The following is a 15,542-nucleotide window of genomic DNA, read 5'->3' on the forward strand; positions in this document are numbered from 1 at the left end:
ACTTTCAGATACGTCTTTCAGAAAACTGGGGTGTAATCCATCAGGTCCGTGTGTCTTGTTAAATTCAGAATGTTCAGCTTCCTGCGCAGCTCCTCCTTAGTAATGGAAACCTGATTCACTTCTTACCCCGAACACTCTAGAATATCTGGCATACTGCTAGTATCTTCCACTGTGGACTGGTGCACGATAGCTATTAGTTCGTCTGCTGGTTCTTTGTTCCCCCATTTCTAACATTCAACTGTCATTTTCCAGCGCTCCGATGTATATACTCTCGCTTCTTTGTAACATTTTATATATCTGAAAATAAAATGCATTTGATATTATTGCATGTTTTCTATTTCTCATTTCTAACGTTTGCTATTTTTAACAGCTTCCCAATCAAGTAACTACCCACTAATTGTTGTTATATTATATGTGACATATAAAGCTAATCTGTATCGTTTATCTTTAAGGGCGAATGCATTGCAGAGTCAATAAGAGATCATTTTACGACCCGTGACCATAATTCCATCAGCTTGAAAATAGGTCTGCAGAAAGTTAGGACTGGTCGCTCGACAGTTGAGGTGTTAATTTACTGCAGGCTACTTTGAGGGCGATTAGCCGGGGATTTGCAAGGGTTTACGGTTGAGAAGAGGCTAATTTTAAATTGTGGTGAAGAGACACTTTGTTTTTCAGAGTGAGATATCCGGAGTTCAGGTATTTCGTGTTCCAAACAGAGTGATGGACATAGCTGACAACAGTACGGAACATTGGTTGAGGAGAGATATTGAGACCCTGGTCTGGATAAAAAGGATAATGAGTAACAAATAACAAATGCTGGAGAAACTCAGAAAGTCTGACGGCATGTCGGGAAAGGAGGATAAAGCACAGTCGACGTTTCCGCCCGATAGTTCAGAGTCCCCTGTGTTTGACAGGAAACGTAGTTCAGCTTGAGGTATTCAGGAACAAGTGGATCCTTCGGCGAGGACACTTAACAGGAAAAGCCGGAGGGCAAAAAGAGGGTACGGTATCGATCTATCTGGAACGGCAGAGGAAAATCCTCCGGGATTATATAAATATATTGCTGGAAATGCATGATCAAGGAGTGAATGGATCAGCGCCGTCATCTGTGTGGAGCCAGAGAGGATGGATCCTCTCAGAGACGGTCCTGCCCTGAACTATGTGCTCATTGCAAAAGATGAGGGCTGGCCGCCTTAAAGGCAAAAACAAGATGTATAATGTATATGCCAGAGTGCGACCAAATGCATCTAGAGCATTCCGGGAACCTAAAGAAGAAATGAATGGAACAAAGGCGGAGGTAATTGTATTATCGCCAAATACATGGGGTACTGGAGACCGGAGAGTGCCCAAAGTTCTGTTTTCAGTTACGATAGGCTACAGGAAAAACACAATGTTCAATAAGTCATTAATCCTAACATTACTGATTGGAAACTACCTACAGCTGATTCTCAGAGACACGATCAACCTGAATTTAGAGAGGCGAACTCTTTTTGGGAATGGTCGGCATGAATTTCGAGCGGAAAAAAGCCTCTCGTGAATTCCGTTGGTTGTTCGAAAAAGGTGACGAAGAGGATGGACGATTTAAGAGGGTCTCAAGTCATATAGAAATGATCTCATTCATCGCCCTAGGAAAATTACCCGGCTATCCAGAGATCTATACATCTTACCATCTTGTACAGCGACATCAACTGGCCTCACATCCTCTTTCTCTCCAAACAGCTCGCTTAGACTAATCCTCATAAGCTGGGCAGCATCCCGATAAATCTCCTCTCTAAAACTTCTACATGCTTCCTATAGTGAACCCTACATTGTGTCACATACTCGCATGTCCTGACCCGATGCATCTTCTGATCTTGTGAGAAGACGGGGGTAAAAAAACGAATTCACTTGCGGCCACATTTGCTTCATCTTTAGGCCAAGGTATGTACCAGAGGCCTGCAGAACGGCTCATGTCGTACCATTTACGGGTAGCACAGGTACACCAAGGCAATTCAAGCCAGTGAGCCTGACATTCGTGATGGATAAGTTACTGGAGGGGGTTAATATGGTCAGCACCTTCGTGTTCTCGGTAAATCAGCTCTCACAAAGCTGTTAGACTTCTTTGGAGAGATGCCCTCGAGGATCGATGTGTGTAGGGCATGTCTTTTAACGTGGAGCTGCATGGACGGCTACTGCGGATATGTAGAGAGCTTCAGGTTTAGGACGCACTAGCCAAGTGGACACGACACCGGCTTTATGGATGATGGTGGAAGATTGTTTTCAGGACGGGAGGCTCACGAATTGTGGTGTACTACGTGGATCTCTGCTGTGTTTATTATGTTTGTATCTTAGTTCAGATAAATGATTTTGATGAAAATGTACAAGGCACGGATATTAAATATACCGACGAGTCTAAACTAGGTGGTAATGTAAGCAGACAGGAAGGCAGAACATTGTGTTGGTTGACAATAAATTCATTTGAAGATTAGCAACATTTGTAGGTTAGTCCTGAGCAGCTGGGTTCACGTACCGAGGAATGTGAAATGGCCTTCTATGTAGATAAGGGAGAGCTGTAATGCTGTGAAAAATCAAAGCTGTGCTGGAAGTTTTTCACAAAACGCTTTGGTGCTCCAGCATCTTGCGTGTATTCCGCTGTCTCATTCAGCTTTGACACTGAAGTGAAAGCAGCAGAAGCACTTGAGTTGGCTCAAACGTGAATGGTAGAGGAACGGTGCGACATAGGTAGGAGCGGGCACAGTAACATAGAACATTGAATAGTACAGCACAGAGCACGTCATCAACCCAATGATGTTATGTCGACGTTTTAACGTAGTCCAAGATCGATCAATCTCTTCCTTGATATATAACTCTACATTTTCCTATCTAAAAGTACCTTAAGTTACCTTAACCTGTCTGTGTCTATCAGGATCCCGACAGAGCGGTCCAGGAGCCTACCACTCTCTCCGTAAAATACTTCCTTCTGACATCCCCTATACAGTCTCCCATTTCATATATTCATTTCCGGAATATACATTTCCGCCTGTGAAGCAGGTCTCAGCTCTCGATTTCTCCCTCTTATCATCTAAAACACATCTATCAAGTAGCTGTTCATCCAAAGAGGCGACATCAAATTACCAGCAAGAATAAAAAATCGATCCTGAGGGTTGCCAGGAAATGAAATTCTAGAGAGAAGGTTTGAAAGTTCCACGGAGGTTGCATGGGTTGGATGCTGGATGGCAGAGTGAGCAACTCGCTGAACACAGGAAAGTTTAGACGGAATGTTGGAGAAGGCAGATACTGGAGCCTGCCGGAAAGAGAAGCTACCGGATGGACTCAGCAGATTAGGCAATATATGGAACGGCCGATATGCATGTGCAGGATCTCGATCCTCAACGTTAACCATTCTCTTTTCTCCAGATCCCCACCTCTTTGTTTTCCCTGTTTGCTTTAAGGGAACGGTGCAGTCTTGTAAAAACCCGCTGGACAGATAACAAACGAAGTATTAACCGTTCGGTCTCGACCACCAGTAATAAGTCAATTATATTTGACATACAGAACAACATTAGACTCATGTCACGGAGCAAGTTCAGAGAGTGGTTCTGAAATCTCGTTGTGCGCTGACCTTCATTCGTCAGAGATTTAGTTCAAGTGCCGTAAGGTTAAGTAACTCTCTCAGACTCTGGTTAGACCACGCCTGGAGGATCGTGTCCAGTTCAGCTCGTCTCAGAATAGGGAAGATCAGGGATGAAGGATCAATGATTAACGTTTTCGCCTATACATTTACGTGTATTCGGCAATTGACGTAGAGTGTTGGGACGATATCCAACTGAAAAAAAAATTCCCGATGATAAATCATAAATATATATAAATGCCATGGTTCCAGTACGGATATAGAACAGAATGTGCATAAATAATACAGAAACTAGCGTGTACTTACAATGTTAACACTTTGATAGAAATGTGGTTTAAATAGTTTACATCGTGTGTCAGTGACTGGGGTGATAGATAGAATGGACTTGGGGGAGTGGTGGTGCTGCTAAATAGAATGATTGATCGGAGCCACTGTCTGGGGCGAAAAAGTCCTTTAGAGAAGGTGCACCGCAGGTTCAGCAGAACGTTTCCGCGATTAGAACACGTCTTGTGGAGGAAGATTGAAAAAGCTGGAACTTTTCTGTTCGAAGCTACAGAGCGTGGTGGAGGTGTATAAGATTACAAGAGACACAGACAGGCTGGACAACAGCACCTTTTCCCCAGCGTGACAACGTCCAACAGAAGAAGGCATACGTTGAAGTTAAGTGGAGGAAAGGTTAGGTCAGAGGTAGGTAGTTTTTTTTTGTACACAGTGTGGTGGGTTCTGGGAACGCACTGTCGTGGTGCTGTTCGTCATTTGCACAATAGGGATATTAAGAAGATACTTGGATAGACAGATGGCTGCGTGAAAATAGCGGATTATGGTCTCTGTAGGAGGGAATAGTTATAATGTCAACAGAGTAGAGCTACAGTGGTGAACTGAGCTTCCTGGGCCGAAGATCCTGCACTGCCTTTTACTGACCTTTGCTCCTTGATCTACCTTAGACGTAAAATTACCACCAGATGCGATGACAAAGGAGACTAAGAAAGTGAAAGGCAGCAGTGTTATGACATAAACACAGAACGGGCTCGTTGGTCTAGTGGTATGATTCTCGCTTTGGGCCTGAATTTGCGAGCATGCGAGAGGACCCGGGTTCAAATCCCGGACGAGCCCTTTGATTGATACATTTTAGAACTTCTGACATTGGAGGGCAGAAGAATGAGGGAAGATATTTAGATGTACAGAAAATTATGAGGGCTGTATATATGTAGGTCACTGCCTGCAAGGATTCCCCCCTCAGGTTTGGACAGACGACGACTACAAATCACAGCTTTAGAGCGGACGGTGAAAGATTTGGTTTGGCGTAGAAATTGAATGGATAAGGAGTGATGATAAACTGAGTGGCTAATCCCTTTTTCTCCAATCTTGTGTTTCTGTATGACTGAATTTCAGCTCTATCAATAGGATTTTGTACTGAGATACGAAAAATGACCATGAATAATTGGGTTTGAGTAGATGAACATTTTCCAAATATTTTCGCTTTTGCCGACGTTCTTGCAGAACTGAGTGTGCCAAGCGTAATCTCATAGTTTCACAAAGGAACTGAGAAACCCAGCGAATTAGAGCAAACCAGCGATACGAAATTATGAGGGGTATAAACCGTGTTAGTGCAAGCAAGCCTTTTCCATTGAGGTTGAAGCCACAGGTCATAGGTAAAGGGTGAAATATTAAAGAGTTAAATGGAAACTTCTTCACTCAAAAGGTGTGACTCAAAAGGATTTTGGAAAGTTTCCGTAAATAGAGTATAGCATGGACTGTGGGAATGAATACGAACCCGCACGTGGCATTTTTAGATCAATGAGCCGAATGAAGCAGGGAAGAGGAAAATGAGGGCTTTTTGCTGGATGGAAGGAAGTGACAAGTTCGGTTTTGCGGAGTTCAGTACCCAGCATAGATTTTTGCAGGGTACAGCGATAACTTTGAAGCTGAACTACAGTATTTAAAGATTAGATTTATATTGTTACATGTACATATAAACATCAAGTGAAATTCGCTGTTTGCGTCAAGTCAAATCAGCGAACATTGTGCCGGGGCAGCCCGCAAATGTCCTTAACCAACAGAGCATGCCAACAACTCATTAACCCGAACCCGTACGACTTTCGACTGCGGGTGGAATTCGGAGTACCCGGGGGAAACCCACGCGGTCAGGGGTAGAACGAACAGATACTTTGCCGTTAGCTGTGGGAATTGAATCCCGATCTTGCAGCGGCATATTTGTTAGTCTGACGCAAACCGCTACACTACCATATCTTGGTGTGGACACATTCCCCGTTTGCAGACGTCATGAAACTGCACTGTTGCTAGTGGGATGGAGAATAGTGAGCAGGACGCAAAGCGCCTACGATAAGGCCCATTCAGTATTGTTGATCTGCCAGATGCGTGCCAGATCTGGACATGATAATTGAGAGGTTACTCTCCATTCTTAAAAAAACAAAAATCAGATTAGAAATAACGTGAGAGTAATGGTCTGCAAGGTTTCACTGTTAATGTAATGGTCTCTCTGTTTTGTTTCTCTGCTACTGTAATGGTTTCACTGTAGCAGCAGAGGTTGGGTTAAGACTAGAGATAACGGGGGCTTTGGAATGTGTGTCATCCAATGAGCGGCGTGTTGTATTTCTTTTTTCCAGCGCGTCTGACAGATAGTATTCTCGGGCTTTTTGTCAGCAAGAGATGAAGGCAGATGATGCGATTGGAGAGAGTCGGTAGTCCGCAGGACGGAGTGGACTTGGAGTGAGAGTCCATGAGCCGATAACGCACGGAGGAGTTCGATGGGGAACAAATGGATGGGCAGCCGTGAGATCCAACGTGCACATTAGACTGTTTCATTAAAAAGGGCCCTTTTTATTTTTCTTTTCTTTACTAACTACAGATTAAGAATTATAAAGCTAAATTGCATTTGGTGTACCGTTTGATATATTGCGATTCAGATCTGTAATCCGACAACACATCACGCATCGTCCACAGAAACGAAATTTCTCAGCTTGTCACGGCCAGAGGCTGTCTATCCCTAGACAAACGCATGCTGGAAGATAAATGGGTCACGATAAAGAAAGGTGGAAGGAGACCCGCGTGTCTGTGTACACGAAACAAGGATTCAGATCACACAGGAGATTCTGCAGCTACTGGAAATTGAAAGTAACACACATAACATGCTGGAGGAACTCAGCCGGTCAGACAGCATCGATGTAAAGGCAGCAATAGTCAACACCTCGGACACTAATCCTTCCTCAGGACTGATAGAACTGAAGCATCGAGCTACGCCATGCTTTATTGAAAGTGAAGGTAAGTACAGGAGTGCCCCAATGCAGCCGTACAGGGCATTTATGAGTCGCGGCTGCGGCCATTTTATCGAAGGATATGTGTTGATTTGACGTAGAGAGCGCGTGCCGGTCTGATATCGGCGTGGCACAGCGAAGGGAGAATAGAGACTGGGCTGATGGTTCAATGATGTACACAGCACCAGATGGGATCTCAATGGCCAGATACTATGGATGGAATGAGGACCGATGTTAAAACGGAGTGTTGATAGGTTCTTGATTAGATGGAACTTGGTAGGGTAAAACGGGAATGACTTTGAGATTTATCAAGCACGATGGAATGGAGGAAATGAATTGATAGACCGAACGGCCTAGTTCTGCACCCATGTCTTATCGCCTGATGTCGTGGACTCCACACCCAGGGATTGCGTCATCAAGGTATTTAGAAACTTCACATCCAATGGAGATTAAGATTTATCTCTCCACCAGGATGGCGGCGAAAATATTCGTTCTTTTACATGGAAGGCACCCGTCTCCAAGGAGCGGATCGTACTTCAGATATAAGTATATTACATTTATTAATTCTAAAAGAATCAGCTGATAGGGGAGTGGCTGTTATTCCTGTGTGTGCACCGATGTTCAAAGGCAACGACAAAATGCTGCAGCTCTGTAAAACCCCGGTTAGTCAGATACCTGGAACAATAGAAAACAAAGAATTCCGACAGCACAATACAGGCCTTCAGGCCCACAAAGCTGTGCGGAGCATGTCCCTAACTCAGAACTACATAGGCTTACCAATATGCCTCTACTTTTTCGAAGCTCCATGTATTCATCCAGGAGACTCTTAGAAGACCCTATAATTTCCACCTCCACCTCTGCATCCGGCAGCCCATTCCACGCACTCACCATTCTCTACATTTAAAAAAAAACTTATCCCTGACATCTCACCTGTACCTTCTTCCAGGCACCTTAAAACTGTGCCCTCTCGTGCTAGCCATTTCACCCTGGGAAACAGACTCTGATTATCCACATGATCAATGTCTCTCATCATCTTATACATCTCTGTCAGGTCACCTCTCATCCTCTGTCGCTCCAAGGAGAAAAGCCTATTTCATTCAACCTATTCTCATAAGGCAGACTCCCCAATCCAGGCAACATCCTTATAAATCTCCTCCGCACCCTTTCTATGGGCTCCACGTACTTCGTGCATTGAGGCGACCAGAACAGTGCTCCAGGTGGGGTCCGACAAGTGTCCCTCATAGCTGAAACATTACTTCTCGGCTCTTGAACTCAATCCCACGCTTGATGAAGGGCAATGCACCGTATACCTTCTTAACCACAGAGTCAACCTCCGTAGCAGTTTTGAGTGTCCCATGGACTCGGACCACAGAATCCGTATGAGGTGTTAACATTCTGCAAATAATCTTACCATTCGTACTATATTCTGCCATCATATTAATCACTTCACATTTATCTGGGTTGAACTCCATCTGCCACCTCTCAGCCCAGTTTTGCATCCTCTGAATACCCTGCTGTAACCTCTGACAGCCCTCCACGCTATCCACAACAACGCAATCTTTGTGTCATCAATAAAGTTACGAACCCAATCTTCCACTTCGTCATCCAGGTCATTTATCAAATTCGCGAAGCTCTCGGTATTCTGAGGAACGAGGGGTGAGCAGCCAGATGTCGTGGTCCACGTGCGGACCAATGACATTGATAGGAGTAGGGATAACGACCTGAAGAAGGAAAAGAGTGAGTTAGGAATGAAGTTAAAATGCAGGACCTCAAGGCTGGTAATCTCGGGATTGCTACCTGTGCCACGTGACAGAGAGGGTAGGAACAGGAAGTTATGGCGGATGAATGCGTGGCTGAAGAGTTGGTGCAGGAGGCAGGGGTTCAGATTACTGGAACATTGGGTTCTCTGCTGCGGAAGGTCTGACCTATGCAAAAAGGACGGGCAGCACCTGAACTGGAAAGGGACCAGTATCCTGGGGGGGTAGATTTGCTAGAGATGTTGGGGAGGGTTTAACCTAGTTTAGCAGGGGGTGGGAATCAGAATCTAAGTGCAAAGATTAGGGTAGAAGGACAAGGGCATGATGCTATGTGTTCTGAGCTGGTGAGGAAGGACAGGCGGACAAAACATGTAGCCAGTTAGAGTGTTTGAAATGCGTCTCTTTCAACGCTAGGAGTATTAGGAAAAATTTGAATGAACGTAGAGCATGGATCTGTACGTGGGACTATGATACTGGTGCCGTTAATAAAACTTGGCTGGTGGAAGGTACCAGGGTTTAGGTGTTTCAAAGGAATAGGACGGGAGGTAAAGGGGGAGAGGGGTAGCTTTACTGGTCAAGATAGCATCAGGTCTGTCAAAGGGAGGACGCTGCAGAGAGAGTGTCCACTGAGTCGGTGTGGGTGTAAGTCATAAATAGGAAAAAATTAGTGCTGTGCTGGGATTAGTCCCTAGGACCCGAAGTAGCCTTCAGGAACAGAACAACAGACAACCAGGCAGATTTTAGAATGGTGCAGGCAATAATTGGTTGTAGTTATGGGTGATTTCAACGTATACTGGCACCCTCTGACTGCAAGTGGTGTAGATGGGGCTGAATTTGTCAGGTGTGTTTAAGAAGAATTCCTGACACAGTATGTGGACCGGCCGACGAGAAGAGAGGCCATACATGGTCTAGTTCTGTGTAATGAATCTGTTCAGGTGGCAGGCCTCTTGCTCGGGGAGCATTTTGCTGCCACAACTCCCCTAGCATCAGCATTGCTATGGAAAAGGATAAAAAGAGACAAAAAGGGAAAATGCTTAACTGGAGAAGGGCTAACTATGAAGGGATGAGGCAGGACCTAGTGACAGTAAATTAGAAACAGATGTTCAAGGGGGAAAACTCAGAAGTAATGTGGAAGAAGTTTAGAGACCACCTCTGCTGGGTTCAGGATAGGTTTGTCCCACTGAAACAAGGAAACAATGGTAGGAAAAGGGAACTGTGGTTAAGGAAACACATGAGACAACTCGTCAAGCTGAAGAAGGAAGCATACGTTAGATATAAGAAGCAGGAAGCAGGAAGCAGGAGAGGCGCATTAGAAACATAGGGTAGCCAGGAAGGAGCTTGAGAAAGGACTTAGGAGAGCTGGAAAGGGGCATTTGATGGCCTTGGCATGTAGGATTACGGAGAACCCCAAGGCGAACTATGCGTACGTGAAGAACGGAAAGAAGACAAATATGAAGCTGGGGCCTGTAAAGGATAAAGAATGCAACATGTGCCTAGAGGCGGAGGAGGTTGGGGAGGTCCTAAATGAGTACTTTGCTTCAGTAATCACAAGTGAAAAGGGCCTTGATCAGGGTGACTTCTAAATAGAACAGGCCGGTGTCTTGGACAATATGGATATTAAGGAAAAAGAGGTGTCGAATCTTCTTAAAAACATCAAGATTGATAAGTCCCCAGGGCCGGACGTGATATACCCCAGGTTGCTATGGGAAGTGAGAGAAGAGATCGCTGAAGCAGTAGCTATGAACTTTGAATCCTTTTTGGCTGCAGGGGAGGTGCCAGAGGATCGGGAAATAGCAACTATAGCTCCCTTGTTTAAAAAAGAAGGAAATAGGGAGAATCCAGGGAACTATAGACCGGTGAGTCTTACGTTGGTGGTCTGCAAACCTTTGGAATGGATTCTCAAGGAAACGATCTACGAGCATTTGGGGAAGTACAGTCTACTCAACGATAGTGAACATGGTTTTGTGACGGAATATTTTTGCCTTACGAGCCTAATTGAGTTTTTTGAAGAGATAACAAAATACAGTGATGGGCGTAGGGCGGTAGATGTGGTGTACATGGATTTTAGCAAGGCATTTTACAAGATCCCCCACGAGAAACTCATCGAGAAAGTCATAAGGCATGGGATAAGTGGATCCTTGACAGTTGGGATAAAAAGATTGGCTTACTGGAAGAAAGCAGAGAGTATAAGTGGAAGGAAAGTATTCTACCTGGAGGTCCGTGACTAGTGGAGTGCCACAAGGATTGGTCCTGGGACCCCAGCTCTTTGTGATTTTTATAAATGACTTGGATGAAGAGCCGGAAGTATGGGTGAGTAGGTTTGTGGATGACACGAAGATTGGAGGAGTTGTGGATGGAGCTGTAGGTGTCGAAGGTTACAAGAGGATATACACAGGATGCAGAGTTGGGCAGAAAAGTGGCAGATGGAGTTCAATCCGGTAGACTGTGAGGTGTTGCATTTTGGAAGGACAAACCAGAAGGCTAAGTACACGGTTAATGGTCACTTACTTAAGAGTGTGGATGAACAAAGGGACCTTGGCCTTCAAATCCATACATCCCTCAAGTTCGCTGTGAAGGCAGGTAGGGTAGGTAAAGGCCTATGGGATGCTAGGCTTAATTAACAGGGGGATTGAGTTCAAGAGTAGAGAGGTCATGTTGCAACTCTACAAATCTCTGGTGAGACCGCACTTAGAGTGTTGTGTTCAGTTCTGGTTACCTCATTATAGGAAGGATGTGGAAGCTTTGGAGAGGGTGCAGAGGAGATTTACCACGATGTTACCTGGATTGAAAAACAAGAGGCAAGTTTAGCAGAGCTGGGAACGTTCTCTTTGGAGCTTCAAAGCATGAGAGGACACTTGATAGAAGTCTACAAGATTATGAGTGGCATAGATAAGATGCATAGCAAGTATCTGTTTCCCAGGGCAGGAATACCACACGCCAGAGGGCATATGCACAAAGATAGGGGAGGAAAGTTGAGGGGAGACATCAGGGGTATTCTTTTTTACACTGAGGGTTATGGGTGCCTCGAATGTCTTGGCAGGTATGGTGGTTGAGGCTAAAACATTAGGCGTGTTTAGGAGCCTCTTGGACAGGCACATGGATGAAAGAAAAATAGAGGGTTTTGGGGTAGTGTGGGTTCAGAACATTTTTAAAGCAAAATATGGGTCGGCACAACATCGAGGGCTGAAGGGCTTGTACTGTGCTGTTGTATTCTAGTGTCTAGAGTCTTCTGGATGGTGACGAGGAGCAGGACAGAAGTGGGGTAGTTTGGCATGTAGAGTGGTGTCACAACAGCCTTGCACTCAACATTATGAAACCAATGAATTTATTGTGGTCTCAGGAAGTATAAGTGGGGAGAGGCGGAAATGCTTCCGGTGTAAGGTGGTGCTGGTGAAGCTCGGTGACCACTTATCGGCGGCAAACTAAACAAAGAAAACAACTTAATATGTTATTAATAACTTATTTTATTCTGATAAACGATCGCTGTAAACGAAAGCCTCTAACTTTCCATTCGGTGTTGAGCTTTTGAACCGCCTATATGAACTGGCATTTTTGCGGTGTGAACTGAAAGCTCGAAAGCGCTAGACAGTGCTGCCTTGAAGGCCGAAGCAAACCGCCGGGGTCCGGGTCGAAAAACCGAGAACGAGCCAACGTATAATAGCGATTGCTGGCGCGGACTTAGAGGCGATTCGATGTGGCAGAACAGAGGCGAGCGGAGACGAGGCAGATTTCGGCTCCATGCCCGACAGCGAGGACATATCGGGAATTTGATCCATTTTAAAGTGGGCCCGAATTGGAAAGTTCGGAACGAGCAGAATCGAGGCGGTGAGGCCAGGCCCGAGAGAATAACAAAGCAGCAGGGCCCGGGTCCGAAAGCGAGGAACGACGCGATGTTTGGACTTTTAAAATGACGGACCAGTTTGGACGATGGGCGGGACGCTTCGGCTCGGTGCTCCGCGATGTTTACTCTGCGCTGCTTTGAACAGAGACAGGGGCATGTTCTTCAATCGGTTGTTGCAACGTCTGGCTTCCTATCCGTGGAGGACTCACTTTCCTGAACTTCAGTTCGGAATGTTATTTGGTTAAGTTTATCGTTTGCAGCATTGGTCTTTTTGTTATGTTATTTTTCTCTGCGTATCGGGTGTTTGACTGTTTTCTGACTTAACCGGCTCTATTGGCTTTTTTTTTTTGGTTTGTGGTTAATTGTGAGGAGACGAATCAAAATGCTGAAAAAGTATACCTCGATAATAAACGCACTTTGAATTTTGAACTGTAAACAGGTACGTCTTCATCGATGGGTCAGCAGTGGAAAGGCTGAGCAATTCCATTTCCCGTGGGTCCACGGCTCTAGATGATGAGTTGGAGATGAAGAATTGATGAAATTACGAAAGAGTTTGAGAAGATCCGTTATGTCAAAGTTTGAGAAGATTTATGATATGCAAAAGATTCCAGAAAATTTCTAGAGATGTACCCTGGACCGTATGCGGGCTGTTAAATCCCGTCAGGTGTGGAGGCGCTAATGCAGAAGATCGGAAAAAGCCACAACGTGTTGTAAACTCAGTCAGCTCCAGCAATGGCATCAGGCTCCCACCAGATTCAAAAAGCAATGTCTCAGCAAGACGGCATCCATCATTAAGGACCCTCAGGATTCAGAACACTTTGCATTGCTGGCACTAATAAGGAGGTACCTGGTCACAAGACAGTCCGTGAACGTTTCAATAACACATGATCGCATAATGCATAGAGCAATATGGCATCGTAGGCGCACAGTTGTGCCCACGTTTTAGTCTATTCCAAGATCAATCTGACCCTTTCCTACTACATAAGCATTATATTTCCATTCATCTACGTGCCTATCTGAGAGTCTGTGGAATGTCCCTAACGTATATGACACTACGCCACTGATTACAGAGCGTTACACGTACACACCACTCAGTGTGTAAAAGAAATGCCTCTGCCATTACCACAATACTTTCCGCCCAACTCCATCAAGTTATGCCTCCATGTATTCGCCATTGCTGACAGGGAAACATGCAGTATCTCTTGCTGTACAATCAACCTCTGCCTCTTATCATTTTGTACACATTCCCAAAGTCACAGCTCATGTTCTGTTCCCCTAAAGCAAACCCTCGCTCAACCTCGCTTCTTAATCCTTGCGTCATCACAGTAAATCTCCTCTGCTCCATCTCTAACGATTTGACATGCTTGCTATAATGTGACGACTGGAACGGAAAAGGACAGAAAGTGCGGATTCAGCAGGGTTTCATAGGGCTACAAAATTATCTCACGGATCTGACACTCATTCCTCCATCTAATGAAGGCCACTGCAGCCTCTGCCTTTTGCGGCCAAACCAGTTTTGAATCCACACAGGTAACAGTCCCTGTAGCTGATACCTGCTACCTTCCTCAATGATCGTATCATTGAGCGAACATACCATACTAAAATCAATATTTAATCAATATGTCTTGCCAATTTCTCACGGTATTCAATCATGTTCGTGAGACATGTTCTGTTCTTCAGAATGTCCTGTCGACTGTCCCTAATCAGACTGTGCTTAAGCAAATGAAGAGAACACAATGGAACGTTATTGTCATGGCAGAAGACAACAAAATTGCGGCGCTGCTCCAGACCGGGCAAAGCAGGTATTTGCAATGCGTGCGGTTCGGATTCATTGAAACAAATGCACTCAAAGAGCATTGGCAAGGCAGTGTGTGGCATTATTCAGCAGAACAATGGCTCCCGGGATGATGTTATTTCCGTCTAATGCCGTGGAGAAGATGTTTCTCTATCTGCTACCAGATGACAGGAAATTAAACAGACAATGCCAGTGATCGGATGAGTCTTTACTGTTGCCGTAGGCATCTAGAGTTCGATTGTCTCACAGTCCGGTAGTTGAGCCTCAGTGATGTTCGGAGCTGTCTTGATCAACCATCTGAGTAGTTTGCAACCTGTTTCGCTGCATTTAGAGTACAGTACTGCTATTCCGTGTGTCAGTATGCTTTCTATCGCACATAAAATGTTGACCTGATATTTTTGAGACAGATTAGCTCTCACTAATCACCTCATATAGTATAGTCACTGTTGTGTTTTGGGTGCTAACGAGATTTCGCTGATGCACCGAGAGAGCTCCTCGGTGATTTTCATCCCCAAAAACATGAAGCTCTGAACACTCCCCATTACGGCACCCTTAGAGGTAGTGGGGCCTATTCGAGACTTCTTGCATTTTTTGAAGTCGATTACCATTTCTGTTGTCTTGTTAATGCTGGTCGAAGTTTCAGGTTAATTCGCTCTACATGCAGATTCATTAGTTTCTGTTATTAGGCCAATCACTATTGTGTCCTCTGCGACTATGATGGCGGAGTTTGTTGCAAGAGCGTGTGTGCAGTCATGGGCGAGGAGAGAGAGAGTAGAGACGTGGACTCTGTACGCACCACTGCGGGCACCTGTGTTGAAGTTTTGGGGAATTGATGCGCACTTGCTTAGTTTCCCCGTTTCGGTACGATTAGTGAGGACGTCTAAGTTCCAGTTACAGGTTGGAACCTAAATTACTTGAGGCAATTCCAGAAATTCTCCCTGATTTTACCCGTCACTGAAGTAAAAGTAATTGGTCTATCATTCCAGGGTTAATCCTGCTGCCTTTCTTGGAAAAAAATAAAGATGTTTGTCAGAACCTCCCACCATGTTTCGCACCTATTCCTGTGGCCAGTGGGGATGCACATATCATCACCAAAGCCGGAGCAATCTCTTCCCACGCATCCATTAGTAACATGTGCTGTATTCCTTTCCCTATCGGGGACATATCGATCCTCATGCTCTTCAGAATATCCAATGCATCTTCCTTCGAAACCTTGACATATTCCAGCATATCAGCCTGTTCACGCTGCCACCACATTCATCAA

At 45.0% G+C, this 15,542-nt stretch overlaps 1 non-coding gene across 1 annotated transcript; it reads left to right on the forward strand.

Moving 5' to 3' along the window:
* Positions 1–4,635: 4,635 nt before the first annotated feature.
* On the forward strand, positions 4,636–4,723 carry trnap-ugg (transfer RNA proline (anticodon UGG)). The gene is given in 2 exon segments: positions 4,636–4,671; positions 4,688–4,723. It is a non-coding gene; the product is annotated as a tRNA-Pro (tRNA).
* Positions 4,724–15,542: the final 10,819 nt, after the last annotated feature.

This window comes from Hemitrygon akajei, unplaced genomic scaffold (assembly GCF_048418815.1).
Source record: "Hemitrygon akajei unplaced genomic scaffold, sHemAka1.3 Scf000116, whole genome shotgun sequence".
NCBI classification, from domain to species: Eukaryota; Metazoa; Chordata; class Chondrichthyes; order Myliobatiformes; family Dasyatidae; genus Hemitrygon; species Hemitrygon akajei.